The 21,954-nt window shown below is 48.4% G+C and overlaps 1 protein-coding gene across 5 annotated transcripts in view; it reads left to right on the top strand.

Moving 5' to 3' along the window:
• Positions 1–21,954, top strand: part of LOC125949228 (cadherin-87A) — a 137,298-nt gene that overhangs the window by 46,457 nt on the left and 68,887 nt on the right. For all 5 annotated transcript variants that reach the window (XM_049676046.1, XM_049676047.1, XM_049676048.1 and 2 more), the window contains one exon: positions 13,652–13,676. The gene's annotated coding sequence lies outside the window, so the exon portion shown is untranslated. The remainder of the gene's footprint in view (positions 1–13,651; positions 13,677–21,954) is intronic.

The following is a 21,954-nucleotide window of genomic DNA, read 5'->3' as shown; positions in this document are numbered from 1 at the left end:
GGTTGAGTGCACTTTTTGAGGCGGGCGGAACTCGTTCTCGTTTTTTCTTCTTCCTTGTTTCCATTTCCGGTCAAATGCATTCCGTAGCGTAGCGTACAATTTATGACGCCTCTCTGGTAGGAGAGATAAAATGGCCGGCGCCCCCCCGGGGGGGAGGTTACACCATCGATTGGAAAATTGACCGGAACCAACCAACCAACCAACCAACCAACCCATCCACGGATTGGTCCGGATTTTGGGAGCGAAAAAGGATTAACTAGTTAGCTTTTACTGCACCGAACTAGCACCTTACTGTGACCACAGCGCTCTTCCCCAACCCTTCCCTTCACAATCGGTTTGCAACAGATTGGCTACCGTGGCAGTCGAGGCCACCAGAGGAATGTGGAGGAGTCTACACGGGCGATAACACGTAGCGAATGCAGCAGCACACCAGCAGGGAACAGCGGGTGCGGAGCCATTCTTCTCCATGTTCGTTCGATGCATTTGCATAACCACACACACACACACGCGCGCACGGACACACAGACACGCGCGCATGGTTGACGTGCGTGGTGCACGCTGGTGTGGTGGATTCGATTTTTATTTATGCATTGCTAATGCAAACACTCAGACACCGAGACACCGAGAACACGGAACACGGTTCGGAACGGTGGCATCGGTTCCGGGGGGTTCCGAAGGGGGGGTTCCGGGAGTAACGGAAACCGCACCGCACAGCACTGCGCACGTGTGCACCGGTTATCGTGTGGTAACGAGTCGTAGATTGGAGTATGTTGTCTTTTAATGCTGTTGAATATTTATTAGCAGCAGCAGCAGCAGCAGCAGCAGCAGCAGCAGCAGCAGCAGCAGGAGCAGCAGTAGCACCCCCTGGTGGCCGATGCAACGATGAAAACTGTTGTTCCCTTTTCCCCTTGTGCGTGTGTGTGTGTGCGTCATGCACCTGGGCTATTGGTGTGAGGCTAACCGATCCGGTCGGGCAGCGGGCAGCTTCTTTAAGGCCGGCACAATTTATTCCAATTTAACTCAGCAAATAATAATGGAGATTGAGCGCAACCCCAAATGGGCCTCAGTCGGCCGGTCGGTCGGTCGGTCGGATGGCCACTCGGTACATAATTGAGTGAGGTGGAACGAAAGTGCATTGTCGCTTCGCTCGTAACCCCCCTCGGTGACCAATGGGTGGATTGGTGGGCCGAGAGTGCAAAGTTGTTTTTTTTTACATACATCCCCCCCCAACAGCCACCAGGAAGCACACGCACCTACCCTCCAGATGGATGCATAAACGAAAGCGAGGCAGTTAGGAAGTGTAGCATAATATCCATTATGCGGTTTTGTTCAACGAGGAAACGATGGCAACAACGTCCACAAACCGAGGCACAGCTAGGGCAAGGGGGCAGGAGTGGAAAGCAGGAAGGAAGGACCTCGAAGTCGCTCGGTTTCGAACCAACGGACACGGCATTGCCCCATAAATATGAGGCAACACTTCGTGTTAATAGCGATAATAAACTGTACGTGATTGAGTCGCTGCTGCTGCTGCTGCAAAGGAGCAGCAGCGGTTCTAGGGGCCTTCCTTCCCCCTCCTCCCACCAACACTAGCCTTGCCTTTGCATCCCGAATTCACACACCAACCACCCAACCAACCCGGGGTTGGGTGAAAGGAGTGTAGAACTCAGAATATTGTTTGGTCTGGTTTGGCTTTTAGCCACCACCACCGCCACCAAAGAGCCCCTTCAGCAAGTGGGAGGCCCTCGGCGCGACGAAGACGAAAGCCGTGAACAAGTTGCTCAACCCCCCAGGGAGGAGAAGTGGTGGGTTGGGTGGGATTTTATTGAGGTTGACGGTTCGGTTGGCTGTTGATGGCTGTTTATTGCTGCACACTACAAAACCACACCAATAACGAATTTTGCATAAACGTGCTATCTTCATCGAGCTAGGACACCGAGTGGGAGTGAGTGAGTCAGTGGGTCGGTTTGGTCGGATTTGCTACGTAATGTGCCAGTTTAGGGGCCGCATTATCATGATGGGCAGCAATCCATCGGAAGACGCTTCCGATTGCCAAGCGACGTTGAGCGTCTTTTTAATCAGCCGGCACTGTGTTTTCTTCCTCTCCAAATTGTTATTGCCGGTCGCAAGGAGGAGGACGAGGAGGCTTTTCGGTGCTAAACAAATGCGAATGGGGCGCTAATAGCGCATGAAAAGCTGTGAAATCGTTACCGGGGCTTGGTCGGCTTTAATTGCTTTAAGGAACAACATATCCTGTAAGAGCCCCCCTTTTTGGGATTTGCGTGATGACGATGTGTTAAATGGGGTTTAATTCTGAAAGGTCCATTTATCATTTTTTTCAGCAAAAAACAAAAAAACAACCAAACCTTGAATACCAATCGTCACCGTCATCGTCACTCATAAAATGCAATATAAGGTCGGGTTTGCTGTCAGCTAAACTTTGTTTTGTTTTTGTTTTTGTTTTTTAAATCTTATTTTCTCGATTCCATTTGGATCAGCTAGAATAATAAATGTCGCCCATCCGAGCGGCATGCATGCGCCGCCACACAAACAGCACACGCGCACACGCAGCGTCAAACTAGCCTCGATGGAGGCGCCCAGCAGCGCATGAATGATTTATGTTGTGTGTTGCGTAAATGACCGGCGGGGGTCAAATATGCTCTTTGGTAGCGATTTGTTTTTACTCGTTTTTTGTTGTTGTCGTCCTTGGTGCTGCTTACATAAACAAAACATGAAATAATAAATTAAAAAAAAACGGGAAAACATCACAAGTGTTTGGAGATTACTGTTTAGTTCAAGTTGGGGCGAGTGAGTGAACTACAGCTCGTTGTATGCTGCATTTGATTTTTGCAAACAAAAAAAAAACTCAACAACATACATGAAACATACTGTTGGTAGATTCCACTTGGTGTTTGTGATGTGTTTTAGTTTATTTTTGGTTTGGTTGGCAATAAAACAAAATCACCCGAAAACACGATCTTTTACGCACCTTTTTCATTGAGTTGCTATGCAATAGTTGGACTCTACTGCTCATGTTCATGTTCGACACCACATCACATTCCCACCGATTTTCGCACTACACCAGGTCCAGGTCACCAGCACCTAGGGTTCTGGGTTTGTCACATTTCAGGCGGCACGCTTCACTGGACCACTGGACCACACCACGAGGTTATACACGAACCATCACCATGCATCATGAAGTAGCAGCTAGCATCGGCTTTTTGTGGCTGACGTTCAGGCGCGTTTGTGGTTACGGTTAGGCGGTATTGATGTGCGGTTTTGTTTGTTACTGTTTGTTTGCACCCTGCCGAATTGGGTCATGGATTATTTCTGTTTCGTTTTTATTACGCTTCCCAACTTTTACACGCATTAACAGTCTGAGCTGAGTCGTGGGAATTTTCATTTTAATCCAACATTCACTAGTGCAACTTGTGGACTTTCTACTTCCAATAGATAAATTCAATCTTCGTCGAGATGATTAGCTGACGCTAAAACAACAATATTGTGGAACACTTTAACTTAGCGTTACTCATTCTTCGGCCCTCAAATGCCAATTAGCTTCAACCACTGCTAAACCTTCCATTGAATGTGTCACTTTGAGAGAGAGAGAGAGAGAGTTTCATAAGCTTGGGACCCAGCCATTGTGGAAAAGTTTCACTGATCAAATCTGATCGGTAAAGAAGAGAAAGGTCTCCCGGGGACCGCCTTCCATCAAAACATAACATCGAGGTCGAGGGACAGACCGAAGGAAGCTACTTAAGCAAAGGATCCCTAAAAGGGATCCCGCAAAAACCTCTCAACATCCCTCGACAATAGCAAGTAGCTCGGGCTTAGCGTGATCTTTTTCTTTGTGGTACCGGCCTCGGTCCACCCGAAATTGCTGGACAACCCCGATACCAATGATAGAGAGAGAGAGAGAGAGAGATAGAGAGTCCTCTGTTGTCCCTCTGAAGCAACACTGTGACAATTGTAAACACAGACACGCTCGAGTAGCCTCAAAAAAACCACGACCACGTAGGATATTGAAGTAGATAATGCTTCTTAGGGGGATTGCTGTGGTTCCGAAGATGACCAAAAGTGGGGAGTTGCTGTGCAGTAGTACCACAAACCGGTGGTGGCGGCGGCAAACGATCCCGACGTGAGCATACCTTTAGCGAGCATACTCCACAGCTCTCGAGCACACACACACACATCCAGAGACACGTACACATACTCCAGAGTTCCAAGAATGGTTTGGCAATTTCCCTCGACAACAACTGCCTGCCTGCCTGCATGCATGCCTGCCTGTCTGTCGTGCTGTTGTTCCTTACGACCGAACTATCCTGAACCGAGACCGAGTGCGACGACCCTCTCAAAGGACTTCCCGGGAGCACTTGAGCACCGGGGAAGAAGTGGATTGCGTCTTCCCGCGCACCTCTCTCTGTCATCCCCCTGTTTTTTCTTATCGTTTTTCCATCGACCGCGGAGCGGCTTCCGACCAGTGCTCCGCTATCAGATCAGAAACCGTCCAACCATCGGCCAGATGTTGATGTGGGTTACCGAGCGCTTACGCTAGCGATGGTTTTGTGTGGCCAGGAGGATAATTTTCATCGCAACCACCGCTCAACCATTAACAAGCCAGCAGCAGATCCCAGAGAAGCGATCGAGCAACCAGCTGAGCAACGGGACTGAGAACGGTTTGTGTGTTTCGAACCCAAGATATTATCTTCAGCAGCGGTTCAATCGTGTTGTTGTTGGGCAGGGCATTTGTGAAGGAGGAGATGAAGGAGGAGGAACGACAGCAAACGGGACCACGGTCCTCCCCCAAAAACCACGGCGGTCCAATGTCGTGTTAAATCCGTGCCGCTTCACTCGTCGATCTCGACAATTTAATGGCTGAGCGCAAACGAATCTGCTTAATGTAGGCAGCGTTAAGGCGAAATATGAAGCCATTTTGAACTTCCTCGAATGACACACATTGACGAGAAGCATTCCTAATGAATGTGAAGCAACTTAAATTGCAAGAAACCCTTCCAGCGCGCAGACATTCCGCTAGATCCAACAAACGGAAGGCGAGCTGCTTTAATGTCAAATGCTGCTGGTAACCAACGACGTTCTCCCGTGCCGTGGTGCAACTTCCGTCGCAAGACCGTCCAAGAACGCGCGGGGAAAAGTTCAAACAAAGTTCTCCGAGCGCAGCGATTATTGCACCAACGAAAGGTTAAATATGATCCGTGCAATTCATGCATTATTTATCTTTGCCAATGCCTTGCTATGTCGATGCCGTGACTCTCGGTAGGTGTGGCGAGAAGTTTTTGGGGCCACTCTCCTTGGTGCCCTCTTCGAGAAGGAGTGTTCCTTCACATCTTCACAGCACACAACTCGCGATGCAACGCGTGGGGTTGATGCATTTTGCTTGCTCCTTTCCGCCGAAACGGCGATGAGTTATTATCTTCTTCGGTTGCGGTGTGGTTTGCTTGTGTGTGTGTGGTGTACATAAGCGAACGATCGATCAACTACTACTACTACTACTACCCAGAGTACGCAGAGAAATACGCTAATTATGCGCTGTCATGGACTATGGGATTCTGCTCTTTTATATATGCACAAAATGATAAATCACATGTTGCACTGTGTAATGTGATTGATGAAGCTGCTCGCTCCACCATCCATGGCTGGCCATCCATTTTGGGTAGCTATATCTGCGTGTGTCTGTGTGTTTGTAGAAGAAGAGTTGATTGTACGGGGAAATGGATGCTGTAACATTTCTCTCTGAAGTTCGTAATGTTCGTCTAACATTATCCATTGCATCATTCCACCACCAGTTCTGCATTGAACACTCTATCTGGGCAGAAATCCTCCCCAGCAGCCGGCACCAGAAGTCAGGATCATTTAATTCAAATAAATGTAATTATGTGCGAATGTGCTACCACTTCGTACGAAGGCGCCTCTAGCCAAAAAGGGGGTCACTACACTTCTACCGGATTCCTCGTTTCTCCCAAGGAGCTGAAGTAAGCTGCAGCCCCCATATCACGGGAACGGTTAATGAAATGAAACTTTACCCACTCGCCCGGCTGGCCGGCTATTGCCAGGATCGGGGAGGCGAGGTACGAGGCATCTTTCACACCTGACGTGTTTCGGCTTTCCGATCACGTACCGCTAGTCACCGGTACCGTTTAATCAGGGTAATAAATTTTCTCTCCCATTTCCTAAATGTGTTTGGATGCCGTTGGACACCCACGTTGGATGGAAATGCCGGCAAAGGCAAGACAGTGGCCAGCAACACCTGCGCACCGCGACCGTGCCGTTTCATGGTTCGGCTAGACCGGCTTCCGGTCCTCGGCAATGCGAGAGGAACTGGTGTTGCTGTGTTGTGTTGTGCCGGTCCTGGTCTGGAGTGGGTTGGGCCGGATGACCGGATGAGATAAAAGTTTTTTAACCAGCTCGGCTCGGCTACACTGGTGCTAGTGGCCAGTTGGTGGATAGCAAAACTCAATTACAATTCAATTATCATCTTACTGCCCACTCGATCCGGCCCAAGTGTACGCCTTCCGGTCAGGTACATGTCACCACCACTACTACTACTACTACTACCACCACTAGCGAGCGCTCCGGTTGGTGGTGGGTCGCAGGGATGTGCGATGTAGAACCGCAACCGGAATACCACACAAGTAGCACAACAACAGCAGCAGCAGCACAACTAACTTTCGCACCGGGTCCATGGCGTTCACCATAGTCGAAAGATTATGCGCCGGGAGCGTTAAACTAGAACTGAAAGGTGTGTGTGTGTGAATGTGTGTGTGCCTGTGGTAGGTAGCTACAAGTTTTGCAGGTTGGAAACTTTTTCCCCCCTTCCCCCCGGTACCAGGGAGCAGGTACCTACTTGGCCTTTGGAGTGCTCACACTTCAGAAACACGCGAAACGCCTGGAGGGAACGGAGGTGCCACGTCTGGAAGGAAGTTTGAGGTCCCCCCTGGGTTGCTGTCACCAGCACACTAGTGTGGAGCACACACACACGTACATGCGCGCATACAGTCGGCAACAACGGGGATGGTGATGTGAGAAGGGTATTGGAGTAATTGTGGGGGTGGGTCGATCCTAATGCTCCGGACCGGACCATACACCGAAGCGGTCCCTGCATAGGAAAGGGAACCTCAACCGGGATCAACGATCGTGCTGTGGCAAGCAAATGTCCTTGAACCGTGGCGGTGACAGCAGAAGCTGGATGGAGGAAGTTGCTTCGTCTTCCTTTAGACAGGTTATTTGGATCAATCAACGGGGTCTATTGTCCCGGTCCCGGTGTTAGTCCGGGGACACAGGAGCTGTGGTCAAAGTTTGAACGTAGAAGTTACGCATTTTCATAATCACGATTAGGACGATAGTTTATTTTGCCCTCCTGAGCGGAGACACTAGCATGATAGCACTAAAAATGAAAGAAAAGAGAATGAAATGATATTTGTTTGCGTTGAGAGGGAGCTAAGGCTAGTTCGGGGCTTAAAAAGGCGCAGTTTTGGAAAAAAATGGTTCAGAAACCATTCTACTTTATGTTTTTATCTAAATATCAAACTAAACTACAGCTTTTCAAGAACATGTTTGTGATTACCTTTTGTATTGGTTTTTTGAGGCAAAATCGTAAAAAGCATAACTTTTTCTACTTCAGAAAGCTACTAAAAATCACCAAATTGAAAACATCAACAAAAACTCAACGATGCTATCTGGATTTACTTTTAATGTAGCAAAAGAATATTGATTTGTATATTTTCGATGATCCAGCAGAAAGCTATGATAGGACACCGAAAAAAGTGAAATGATTCTATGATAGAACACCGAAAAAAGTAGAATGATTTTTTCACCAAAATCATCAAAATTGAGCTTTTTTGTTCCAAATTAACCAAAATTCAGTCCCCATAATTCAACTAAACCTACAGTATGGAAAAAAGTGTATCCACCCCTACTATTTCGATTATTTTTGTGATATCTTTTTCTCTAGTGGGTCTTTTTGAAAAAAGGAAAAAGTAAAAAGTAAAAAGAATAAAAAAATTATTGATATACGAATTTCCATTTGTTGACCTAGATGTTTGGAGAAACCAGCCAAAACGTAAATTTCTTGCAGGGGTGCATAAACTTTTTTTCATACTTACCCTTAATTCAAGTAAACATGCTACGATAGCAATAACATTTTACAAATCGCAACACAAACCCATCAATACACAGTCCAAGCAAACACATCGCCAATTTAGTCCGATAATAGAAAAAAATAGAATTTGTGTTAGAAATGCTCGTTAGAAATGAGTACCTGTGCGCTGAAGGAAATTTAAACAAAATTTCCATTTGTAATAGAATAATTTCGCTAAATAATTGATTCGCCTCGATAGCAACTTTGTTTGAGCCTCCGATTGACCGTTATTAAAGCAAAGCTGCGTATGGTGGACAGTCACCTTTATTGTGCTTGGTTATTAATTGTATGTTGATGTGAATGTTGATATAATAAAATTACATATAACATGCGACACCTGCAGGGACAGTAGTGTTCGTAAAAATAAAGGAAAACCTTTTTTTTATGGCGCGGCCCCCTAACTGGCTGTTACATTCCACTGCGGCCCGGATGCTAGTGTAACTTGAGTTTGACACCTGTGCTTCATACTAACAAGCTTCTCATGCTGGTTTTCAGAAGGGCATTACACATGAAATTGTAAGGCAGCATGCACTGGAGTGTAGCATTTTAAGTTCAACACCTACTCAGCATGTACACCAATAGAAAAGTAACTCCTTGTCATGTTCTAATTAATCTAAAATAAATCGAAATAAAGACTGATCATGTTTCGCGCACACGTTCTCGCATTGACGTGCTAGGTAGCATCATTATCTCGAAGAAATTCTTCACGAAAAAAAACCTCCAAAGCATCCTCTTGACACTCTTTCTCTCTCTCTCTCTCTCTCTCTCTCTCTCTCTCTTTCTCTCTCTCTCTCTCAGTAACTTTATATTAAGTGACAACCACGTGTGCCCCTCTTAGTGTAGTCTTCTTATAATGAACCAGCCATTGTAAGCCAGCGCCTATGAATCGCATCTTGTGGCAGGGTTAGAACTGTGAAAAACCGGGTTCACTGTAAGGCAAACGTCAAGCATCTTCCGGAGTGCCTTTTCCCTGGGTGACATTTCTGTCTTCTGCTACGAAGGCAAAGGTACCACTACGCTTAATGACACTCGTGTAAAGCTACTTGATGTTCTAAGGACATCGCCTCAAAACAGTGTGGCATGTGATGACAGCATCAGTGGGTCACAACATTCCACAGAACAGAGTGCTCAACATGAAGCGCGCCCACGAGTGTATGTGTGTGTGTGTGTTTGTCATTAGTTTTCAAAAACACAGAAACAGAAAAGGTGAAAGAAACTCTCAGTAAAATCCCGGTCGCTCGGTGTCAGGTGGAAATGCAGGGCCCATGGTATGCTAAGAGCACATCATCATCATTATCATTAGAAGAAAAGGAGAGAGGAAGGTGCAGAATCCGAAGGTGCCTGGACGGTACCATTGTGCCAAGAAGTGGCTCTCTACGCGCTAGTGATTTTCTGTGTCCCCTGTGTGCGTACGGATAGCTGATGGCAGTGTTGGTTTGAGGTAATAACCATCGCCAAGAAGAGAAGCTTGCGCGTGTTTCGTCCTTCGGAACTTACGACTCTCCCAACAGCAGCCTTAGCCGTTGTCGTTGCCGTTGATTGGGAGTCATGAAGTATTTGGTAGCTTGTGGCAGACGTGTCCTACCATTGTTGACCCTCCACTAGAGAAGACACACAGGCACAAACACACACACTAAGGCAGGCCGGTGTGTCGAGCGGTGAAATTAATTATCTGATTTTGAGACGAGGGAAATGACACTCATTAAAAAATGGTAACTGCGTAAACTGCGTTACCGTCGGTGTGGTAGTGAGGGATCGGATCCTCTGTTGCTAGCGTTACCAAGGCGTACTCGGGAGGCACGGTTCACCCTGCTCTCGGAATGCTGTGCTACGGATGTGCCTGATAGTCTTCTCACTCCCGGTAGCTTCAGGTGCTTCGTGGTGCCAACGAGAAAATGGGCACGGAAACGGAAGCTTTCACGACATTGCTTTCGTACCACGCGAGTCACTGGCGGAATGGTGGTGGCGCACGTGCCGCACCGAAGGTTAAGCCGCTGTTGCCATGTCGCCGCCTGTCCAATGGCGGGAGTTGACGGAAGGTGGTACGTTTGAAAGGACACCATCCAGGAAAGGTGACGTTGGCGCTAAAAACCGAGAAACCGAGGAACCGTAGACTGATTGGGTTTGATGGACGGACCGAGCAATAGAGACGGAAAGAGAGAGCAGGAGAGAGGGAGGCAGAGGAAAGCGTCTCAACAAATGGCCAGAATGGCGAAACGCCTTTGAATAGCCAACCTTAATTAAACAAGAAAATTGGGAAGTTTTTATGGTGCCACCTGGTTAAGGTTGGCAACCGGCGCTTGGTGAATAGAGGCAGGTGTGGCTACCCCGAAAAGGGTGTCTCCCTTGTCCCTCAGTCTCGGCACCGGACCCTCAAGAGGTTGACGAAAACGGCAACCGTTTGCTGGATGTAACAAGCTGGTGAGTCGCAACGCCTCTACTAAAGACACCGTTCTTATTATTCTTCTCCTTTTTGTTGCCGGGGTCCGGCCCGGGAACCGTGTTTATGACGTTTCAAAAACGAGAATGAAAAATGGCCACCAATTGGGGTGCCGGCGTTCTCGGCGGATGTGAGACCACTCGATGGATAGATCCTGTCGAATGTCCTGCCGAAGGACGAGATAGTGTCTTCGTTCGGGGTCCCTTTTTCGTCCACATCCGGCCTTTTGGGGTTCGAAATTTGATTTCAAGTTAATGAGGGAAAATAATTTCGTCTCCGCAGCGATAGAACGCAGAGCACACGATCACTGTGGGCGTGGGGAGTGGGTGTGTGGGGTGGGGGGGGGGGGTGGTTCGGGGGGTGTTCTAACGGCCAGGCGATTTATCTGGCGCCGGCGTCTGTGCCAGATGAGCGCGGGGGAAATGGTTCGCAACATAAATTCAACAGCAAACAGCAATTAACTATTTTTCCAATGACCAGCACAGCAGCAGCTTGCAGAAGCGATTGGGCTGTCGGTTGGTTCGGGTTCGGTTCCCTTTAATGATGGGCCCAATCATTAACATTAGCCATTGTTTTGATGGCTTTTGTCACTTCTTAAATCATTTAGGAGACGAGGAGCGTTTTTTTTCACGTTTTCTACCAATGTTTGATGAGAGAATATGCTGATATCGTTGGTTTTTTGTGGCTTTGTAATGGTTTGCCGACCACACCGTAGAGCACAATTAAATGCTAGCTACTTCATGGGCTGCCGCCTCTTTCAGAAAATCTGTTCCCCACACTACAAGCTCGTAGCTACTTCGTTGTTATGTACCGCAAACGGTTCCGCAGCATACTAGCATAGTATTCCCCCACGAACAGTGACTGGCAGAAGCGAAGTTTTTCCCGGTGAGCATCGGAATCTAGCATTGCTGGCGGCATTGCACGGGTTTCGCCCCGCTGCCTTCCGTAATATCTCGCGGGAAATCAGAAAACAAAATTGCAACTTAGTTTTCGGATGGATTCTCATCCACTGCCGGCCGGGGCCAGCCGGCTTGGCACAGCGGAACCGCAGCAACTGCAAGAAAAAAAAAACACAAAACAAAAAAACTGGCGACCAAAACATGGAAAACAAATTGTAGAAAGAAGCCCCACACCGATCCCTAGTGAGCTCGGCAGCGGAAGTGTGATACAACCGTTTGGTACGATTGCTCATTTGGTCCGGAAACCGGACCGGACCTGTTGATGGGAGGGGAGAAGAACCTTGGTACGGAATGTACGCAAAGCGCCACGGACGTGCTCGGTCGTGCTCTCTCTCTTATTACGATGAAATCCCACCGAGCTTTTCGGAGCGTCATCATTAACCGATGATCAGTGCACTTTCGTTCCGCATACATTGTTTAAAGTGGCAGTTCTGAGCAGTTCGAGTAACCCATGAATGTCGCCTGTCGGTGGTGCCGGTGATCGGATGTCGCAATGAAAATCGAAGTGTGCGCGGGAGCTTATGAATAACCTGCTGAATCCGCTTCTTCCGCAGCATGACAGCGGATGCCACACTGACGAACCTGTGTGTAGAGAGTGTGTGTGTGTGTGTGTGAGAGAGAGAGAAAGATGGAGGTCAACGACGATGAAATGGAGACAACCAGCACACCAGGAACATTTTGCCAGGGCACAACTTTACATGCCCTGAGGTCCTTGTTTGCGGTGTGCGAGCGAACGAAGCGTGGTACTGGGAGCGAACCATACTGTCTGGGGGATAAGTTTCCGTTTATTAAACATTAAATATGAATCATCATCGTAAATGGAAGCCCCCGACGCAAATCGACCTGCGTTCCCAGCCCAGGGACTGTTCCGTTGCGAGGTTGCAGCCACGAGCTCTCTCTCTCTCTCTCTCTCTCTCTCTCTCTCTCTCTCTCTCTCTCTTTCTCGTTTCGTTAGATTGGCCCGTGGCCATTGACGACGCAGAAGCAGAAGAAACCAGGGCTCCATCAAAGTCACCTAAGAATAGCGCTGCGAGCAGGGAACAAGATAGACGAGCGAGCTCGAGATGAGCGAAAAGTGGTGGGTCATGTTAGCAGACGGAAAAAAGGTTACGAGTAAGATCAACTTTACGGCTGCATTAGCTGGCACGGGTTTGGGGCCGTGGCGGGCCCCGTTGGCACTGAAGGCACCACCTCCGATTTTCCTTCGTCACTTCGTTGCTGAGCTGAAAATTGGCTGAGAGTAGTAGTGTGTAGCGTCGCGCGTCAAGCCGTACGCCATCACGAGCCAGTATTCCGTCACTTTGGGCAGCAGCAGCAGCAGCAGAGGCAGAAATTAATATTTAATGCACTGGCAGCCGAGTTCCTTGCTCGGTATGATAGCTGCTTGCCGCGTGGTTCTTGGTATGAGCTGCAGCAGCAGCAGCAGCAGCAGCATGAAGTGGCCTCGTCACTTCAAAATGGCTATGGCCGTGGAGCGTAAGTACGCGGCGCGAGGACGAAAAGGGCACAGCGGCGAAGGACGTCGTGAAAGCTTTCAAGTAATGTATTTGTCGGCCTGCGAATGAGCAAACAGCCGGAAGTGCCACTCGTGAAGTCCGGGGTCCGTGTAAGGTAATCTGCAAAAGTGCAGACTTTCACGTGAACTCAAGAACTCATAATGGCAGTGCAGTGGGCTGCACACTGGTCTGGATGAGTGTAAGAAGCCATATTCTGTTTTTTTTCCACCCCTTACACGTTTGGATTTTTAATTATGCACGAATTGTCATGTTTCGCGCATGATGTCATAGCCCGTTGCGGCACTGTACAGCTTATGCAGGCATTTACTTATTTGGAATCTGAATATTATAGAACATCGCCATGATAATGGCCAACCGTAGGCTCCATAAAGCGTATAGAGGAGTTTACAGTTGAATTAACTTCGCATTGGGGCAGCTTTAATACAAGTGTGTGCTCAGCAACAAAGATTTAGCAGCAATAGGAATAGGTTTAGCCTGTACAACTGTAGACTAAGCGACGTATCTTTCCATGGCTATTGAAACCACATTCCGAATTCCTGATTCTAATCGGCTTTGGTGTTTTTCTCTTTGTCTTTCGTTTCAGGCACACCGCAACGAGTTTCCTGTTTGTAAGTACGACTGAGCACCAGCACCACGCTCGCTTACCACGTTGCCTTAATGACCCAAGCTACGGAACTAATCGAATCCCGATGGGTTTTCGACTAGCAGGCAAGGAATCCTAGCAGGGAAGCTGCAGACGGAACAGAAAATGATGAGTGTGCGCGCAGCGCAGTATGTGCTCTGGTTCCAATTGCCCGAAACGGCAACGTAGAATTGGGTTGGCCAGCAAGCATCATGCTACACACACATACACACGGGGGGCATGCATGTAGCATTAATGGGTTCCACTTCCCCAGAATCCTCTTTCCTACCTCAGAGAAGTGAAATTGGAGTTTTATGACTTGAAACAAGCTCTGGGCACGGGGTTCACGTTTGCCGTTCCGGTTTTGGGGAAAAGCCACAGATAAACTAATCTTATAGAACCCGCCCGGCTACAAACCCGGGTCGATATCGACAAAAACCGTCGATCGTAGGATGGAATAAATTAGCTCGAGGTTAGCCGAATGCATTCGAGCCATCGCATACGTATGAGCTATGTTCGGGATGTTCCTTCGGGGAACCTCACACACGGAATCTATCGTTCTAAACCGCACCGAGGTTCTAGCAGCTAGTATGGAAAAGAAGCTACCTTGCAGATTAAGTCTGCTTTCCTTCTTCCACGCGATGTGGCACATCTGTCGCAAGCGACGGCGTCACTCAATTAATACACAGCCGTGCTAAAGGAGCGTTCATTTGCCGTGCCGTGCTAGTTAGTACGTTAGGAACCCTTGGCTTCAGTCAGTGAGGGCGTTTTATGTGGTTGTATCTTACGCCATACTTGCGACCGCCACAAAGTGACACGTAATAAAAGCGGTACACTGTATTCTGAAGCTCAGGGAACACTATCATTCCACTGGGAAAGTTGCCGATCTTGTCGCTGCTAATCTGTGATATCACGTCCGTAGGTGTATGCGCCCGAACCGGATCATTAGCCGAAAAGCGAGAATAGGTGAGAGGATTTGCTGTAGCGACGTGCCGGCTGGCAATGAAATTGTGATGGCTTAGACTGAAACTTGACGAGCGTTCGCTGAAGTCGCCGGTTTGTGGTAAGACTGCAGAGAATTAGCATCCAGCATCCGTTTTCTGACAATGTACAAATTGTCTATCCACTGCCAGTGGCAGTTCTGTAGTGCTAGGAAAGAGCAATTTTGTGGTATTGTTGGGTAAAAACCATAGTCATATGACGACTAAAGAGGCAAAATTAATACCCGTGCTAGACAGTGCCGGTAGTCCCTGGAAACTTGTTCGTTATCTTCGTGCGCATGAAATCCTGTAGTCATGTTCAACATTGGCGAGTAGTCTGAAAATTGTTGGTGGTTCGAGTGTCGGTCTGGTTTCACCATTACCATTCATCGATGCTTAATTTCTGTTTCATGGAATATTGCTTGTCTCGAAAGTGACGTGACGTGAAAGTATGATGCGTAACATGCGTGTGATGTGATTGGTGAAAATATGAAATCCTGGGAGAAATCTGATTTTCGATCCATTTTGCAACACAATTTTCATGGGAATCGAAGTGCAATCCGAGAAAAATACGAAAGCCGGATTCGTCGTAAGTGGAATAATATCCATTTCGGGTTTATGCAAAAAAAAAAAATGCAAGGAGTAATCCATTCGAATTTCCCTGCGTGGAGACAATTTCAGAGTATAAAGTAAGGCATCGATGACAAATGTGTATATTTCATTTATTTCTGGAAATCACGTGTCAAAGCCAGAATTTTTATTAAACAATACTGTTAGGAAAATCTATCTTTGTTAAATCATTCAATCGTTACTTTTGGATGACTTTCCATCCTTTCTTGGTTTTGGGTGATCCAAACTAACTAACTTTTTTAAGTAAGCTCTCTGGCAAAGAACAATAAAGGTGTGTGATCATATTGAAGTGAACATATTTCAGTACTCAAAGGCTATTGCTACCAAAATCGTAGATAAAGAAAGTTATTGATAACGCACGTTGTAGAATTTGCACCAATAGTAAGCCGTTTTGCATTCCAGAGGCGCTGTTTTCGGCATTGCAGCAAAGCTCTTGCAGGTTCTGAAACATTAATCCAAGTCACTCCATTCGTTGCCGATAAACCGTTGGGCAAATAGCTAGTAAAAGGAACAATCATCTGGAACAAACCACTTTATGCCTTACAGTACTGATAGGCTGTTCTTAACAACAAATTGCCCGGTATCAAGCTAATCTCGGTGTAGCCGAATAAAATGTGCCTTACCAGAGCATCATTATTCAATGAGATGTGCTTCCGTTGCGCTCGGTTTCACTTTCTGTTTTTTTTTTCAAACCTTCAACAGTACAGCTTCGAACAGAGCAGGCTTCGAACAGCTCACGCTGCTCACGTACGAAACTGAAGCAAAAGCCCCGGAGTTATATCTCTCCACTCGGCTGCCTTTGTCATTTATCATCTGGCTTTTGCGGGAACCTTGTACCTGTCCAGCTCGGCAGCTCGGCAGCTCGGTTGTCCAAAAGTCCAAGACACTTTGCTGCTGGCGTAGTACCGTCGCAACAGAGGAAAGGGAACGTGTAACCCTTATCAAAGCAACCGAAGAATCCTGAAGCTTCACCGTTTTGTTGCCGCCCGAAGGATCCATATCTTCCCACAGCCGAGCGTCGTGTACACTGCTGTTGCTGGCATTATAATGCTTGCTGCCTAATTCTGTCCTCCTGTTTGCTGTCCAAAAAATCAGATATTCAAAAGTAAGAGCCGCTCTTCACTCGCCGACGACGACGACGACACTCGTTTGCTTTCCTTGCTGGCTCTTCTTCCCATTTAAATCTCCTCGTGCAAATCCCCTCGGTGGAACAATGGTGGGCAAACTCTTACCACGTAAGGACAGACACAGAGGAGGCGACCGTGTAGACTTAGTACCTGCCGGAGACACGCGCTAAGCTAGCTAGGATCGTCAGTGTGCAGAGGAGTGTCGGCTTTGCATGAGCTTCAATTGTGTCGGTCTCGACGTCGGTTTGTTGCAAAACATTGTGCGCGCAGCATCGAAAATAAGGACGGTTGAAGACCAGATCCTTGATTCCCCGTGTTCGCTCGAGTCTTTTCGTTCGGGCTTCTTGTCCTTCAGGAAAGGGTGGGGGGCTAATCTTTGGGTCTCGCATTGGCTGCTTTAAACCACGGAACCACGACGGAACCACGGTGCACCCGGGAGTAGAATACCGCGTTCCGAATGGTGAGCCTTCAGTGGAGGGCAGGCACAATGCGAAGAGCGACGACAACGATTCTCACGTTTCCACTGTTTATTCCACCGAAATCGGTTTCTAGCTGCCTTGGCTGCGCCCTGCTCCTGGTCCGTATTTCCCGGTACAGCACAGTTACTCTCCCTCCGGTTCCGCGGGCCATCGCTTCTGCGCCATGCTACTCCGTGACACGAACCGGACGCAGGCCACTTCGCCAGTCTCTTCGGCCCCAAACGTCTGCACTGTTGCTTCCATCGGTCCATCCCGGGGCCCGAATCTCTGGCCGGGAGGCTCTTTAGCATTAATTTTTCGCTCCCGTTGCCACAAAGACTGTTCAACGTGAGAGGGGGATATGCGCTGGCCCCGGTGAGGGAAATAGCAAAATACGAAGCGAAAACCAAAAGGAAGCGGCTTCCTTGGCCCAGTCAAGGACAATGGTTGGCTGGCTGGCTGGCCGGCTGGCTGGCTAGCTGGCACCGGCAGAGCGCATCAATTCCAAAGCTGCGGGTGTGTCGCAGCAGCGGATTTAGCGGCGCGCCAAGACGATAAGGATATGCTGTCGGGGATGGATAAATATTTCATTGAAATCTTCTTAGCGGGCGTGCTCGCGCTCTCCGCGCGTTGGCCGCCAACCCGGATCCGAGACAGCACGCCCGTAGCACGGAGCTTATGATTTGCGTTTCCCAGACGTCGCCGGCACCGTTGGCCCGCACCGTTGAAGAAGCCGGATGGCGCCGGTCACGGGGCTTAGAGGGACAAAATTCTATCAGAGAAACAGAGGCTCAGCCTACTACAATCGTCGCCCAAGACGACGATGAGCACGACGACGACGACGACGACGACGACGACAACTGGGCAGAATATGAAAGAGCATAATTCGTAATCCGATAATCTTCACACTGGGGTGCGGGTGGATTAGTGAATATTGAATGCGGCTCAGGCTCTCCGGTATCTTCCTCTCTTTGCTCGCTTGCCGAACGCTCGCTTTCACGGTCACACGGGCGATGGCGATGTGGAAGTGGAAGTGGAAAGGCGCGCTAAGCCACCTTTAGCCGTCCTCCGCCGCACCGTGCTTTGGCCTGTAAATGATGAGAATTGCTTCTGGCACTTCTTCTTGTGCCAACTGAAGATGGCACACACACTCGCAATGCCTCTCGATGGCTCGATGGCTTTATTCCAAAGTCTCTTTCCGTTGGGGAGGCCGAGGAGATTTTCGCCGGTTGTTCCGGGTATCGGTGGTTGCGCGTTCTCGATTCCCACCTCGGCCTCTCTCCCTCGTCGTCGTCGTAGGGGGGTCGTGCTTATTGGAGGATTTTAAAACTTCTGTTGCTCTGCCCCGTTGACTGCTGTTGTTCCGCGAAATTGCGCTGTTTGCCTTCTTTCTGGCTTAGCCTGTTTTCGGAAAAGTAAGCATGGATCTATTGTGGACTGGTGTTGATTCCAAGGAATCGGAATCGCATGAAAGCATGAAACCCCGAATCGAAGGTAGGTTCGAAAAAAACTGTAGGCTTTCTAGCATTAGAGAAAGTAGAAGTGAATAGTGTTACGAAGTAGAGTAGCGATGCCAGAGGCAATGAATCCTGCTTCCTCGTACCGATGGCAAAATGGCGGAATAGCCTATCATTAGTTTCCGTTTCCGTTTTCCCCGTAACTATCGATATAACCGTTCATTCGCTTCCCGAGTGTTATTGATGGTCGGCTGATAAGTATCTTTAGTCGCCCCTTTGTGTTCGTTCCACTGACGGTCATACCAAGAACCATGCACTCACTCACGTGGACTTGTCCAGGAGAGGGACAGAGAGAGAGTCCAAATAAATTAAGGTATTTTTCTCCGCTATCCACTTAATTTCGATCTCGACCTCGATACCGGGATGAACGGCAGACCGGATTGGCAAGAAGAGAAACGTCCTGAGTATGGCACGAATCGAAACGAACTAGACGAGATCCTAGACGCTCCTGTCATCTGTTCTGATTTTCCAGAAGCGGCCACCGCGCCGACCGTTACATTTGATTGCCACACGGCCAATGGTCTGAGCGGATCAGGGTCTGTAAAACACTCGCTATCGCTGCTGCTTCACAGTGAGACCGATTCTGAGGCACGGAAAGCAGAAGCAACGGATTCTTGCAACGGAACGGAGTGCAGACTAGTTTCGCAAAGCTTTGTGCTGCGCGTAAAATGTAGGAAAATCTCATTAGCAAGCGAATGGGAGGGGCGATCGGAATCATGCGGCATTATGTTACGGGGATGGAAAGGGAGCAAGTGCGCGGCATGCATACCACTTTACATGCCTTGGCCACGGAGCTTTCGGAGATGAGCCCTAGAGCTCGACTCGTTCTCGACGGCATCGACGTTGCTCTTCGATACATATCAATTATCCACTCCTCTCCCCTCTCTGTTTCTGTCTCTCCGGTGCCCCCGGGTGCCTGCTGTACCGTGCAGCTTCAGTAGATTGTGATTCGATCTTTTCGCCCTCGATTCAAACGTCCATCGATTCATTGTAGCACTCCCTTTGCGCGACCCCATCGACAGTGTGCAGGATCGATGGACAGACAGACAGAGAGAGAGAGAGAAGGAGCGAGAGCGAGTGAAGAGTAGTTTTTGGAAGATTACCAACCTTACCGCCGTCAGTACATCGCCGACTGTAGTAGCGCAGTTGTTGATGATAGTAATTTATTTCATTAATTAAGATTTCATCGACCGACTAGGGAAGCGAGTAGCCACTTTTGCTTCTCCGTGGCGTACCATTTGCCCATTCGCCAACCGGGGAACCGCGCTGTATAGCATATTTTTGACTACCGGTACATTAAGACACAACCCCGACCTTGATTGTAGAGAACTTCGTGGAACAGAATAATCATGCTACACAGTCCAGGGACAGCACCTTACCGCAAAGCCAGCACTACTGAGTACCTGGATCGGGGGTCTAGTCTAGGGCAAAAGTAAATTGGAAAGAGATCGACTCCCGGAATTAGATAATCCGCACTTGAAACGATCAATTACGCGTTACCTTCAGTGGTGGTAGTTGAGTGCGCGAGAAGCCAAAGATGGAGCTCCATGAGCCCATAGCACGGCCGAGGAGAAAGAACGTCATGTTGGAAATGGGCAGCCCAAAAAACACACACACACGAGCGCTCGCGTTGGCTCAAAACCAACGTTAATCCCAGGGCTTCCATGCTACATTATTCATCAGGACACGGAAAGTTAATTATGTTGCGCTCTCTCTGACGGCGTACGTCCCGTACCATCAACCTTCACGACAGGTCCGGGGTGGGTCTCCGGTTCGTCCGCTCGCTCGCTCGCTCGCTCGCTCGCTGGTTGGTGCTTGTGATCGAAAAGCCATCATACATACACACACACCGCGTGACGTGGCGTTGCAGCGGCAATGGCGATGAATAATTCAAAACATATTCGCCTTCAGCATCTCGGCGCCAGCATTCCGAGTTACCGAGCGACGCAAAGGCATGTTGTTTTGATTGGAATCATTTCAATTAGTTAGGGGGAGAGGACATTCCCCCCACCGCGTGGAAAGTAGGAAAACATGAAATTCATTTCACGGCCAATTGTAAACAAGACGGACTCGCTGTCGGTTATTATTCGATGACTTAATCCCCAAAAACAAGCGGCACTCGGGATCGGGCTCGTTGGCCATTGAATGTCAACCGATGGCTAGGGTATAGAAAATTGATGCCGCGCTATCTAGGAATTAGGGAAGTAGCTGTGAAAGCCAAAAGAACAGCCACGTTGGTTGATTAATCAGCTACTTCAGCTGCAGAAAAGGTGGATTCACCGAACGTTCACTCCAAATTTCATCAGAACTATTGTCTTTACTTCTTGAGGATTCGTTTCAGGAGAATTCACCAAACTCGAGGCGCCATTAGTAGTTGATTCTTATGGTGGGCTCACCTATCTTACCATACAACAACACACACACACACACTTACGATCGTACACTAGCTACAACATATGCATGACCCGTCATGAAAAGCAAACGGTTACGCTCTCGGTTCCGCAAAAGAGCACAAAACTCACATAAGGCAAAGTTGGTGGCTGGCTGGCTGGTTGACTAGCGCTTCGGTAGTAAAGGCAAAATAGCGACCACGATGCGGAAAACCATTTATTCACACATTTTGCCGCACGGGCCGGTCGCATCGGTCCGGTGGTCGGGGAAAAGAAAAACAATCCCCGTACTTTACGCCGGGCGCCCGTTGTGTCGATCCGTTCGGTGAACAGCTTACAGCACAGGTCGGCGGAAATCGGCTTCCTTCGGCGGTGGCTTCTGTTCCGGTTTTTTCGGTTGGTAGCGGGGTGAGAAGGAGTAGCCGACTTGTAAAAGTAGCAAAGAAGATAAACTTTTTGCCCCAAATCACTTTTCTAAGGGGAATACAGCAGGAAGAAACAGAAGAAGAACAAGAAGCGAAAGAACAAGAAGAAACAGAAGCGGAAGGACAGCAAGAAGAACATTAAACACACAAAAAAGCTCTCTCTCTCTCTCTTGAGCACTGCAGTCGGTGGTGATTCTGGAGGAAGTGAGGGTCTTACTATATCTATTGGCATTTTGGCTCCAACCGCGCGCTCATGTGTGTGTGTGTGTGGTAATGCTTCAAGGAACAGTTTGTTGGGCGGGAGGGAAAAGGCATCCTTCCCTTTGCCGGCTGATAGACGTGGAAATGGTATTGTTTTCTTGACTTGTACACACATACAGGGCGCAAGCATGGAGAATGGCTGTAAACTTTCGATGCTCGCGTACGTGTGTTTGTGTGTGCCGTGGAAAGAACTGAACAAAAGGCTGGCAAATAGCGCGCCCAAAAGAGCAAAGAACATTCGAGGGAGGCTCTGAAGACGCTGAAGTGATCACATAGTTTTAATAGAACAGTGGAGCTCAGCTGCTGATTATGCTTTTTGTAATAATTTATGGAGGATTGTGAAAAAAAAATCCAGCCCAAAGTATGTCGAGATAGTTTGAGTGTTCCAGTAAAACTATTGTAAAGCATTCAAAGCAGCATTACTCACACACGCAGACAGACATCCACTCCGAACACACCGAACAGCATGCATGCAA

This window comes from Anopheles darlingi, chromosome 2 (assembly GCF_943734745.1).
Source record: "Anopheles darlingi chromosome 2, idAnoDarlMG_H_01, whole genome shotgun sequence".
NCBI classification, from domain to species: Eukaryota; Metazoa; Arthropoda; class Insecta; order Diptera; family Culicidae; genus Anopheles; species Anopheles darlingi.
This window is presented reverse-complemented; position numbering and strand designations above follow the sequence as displayed.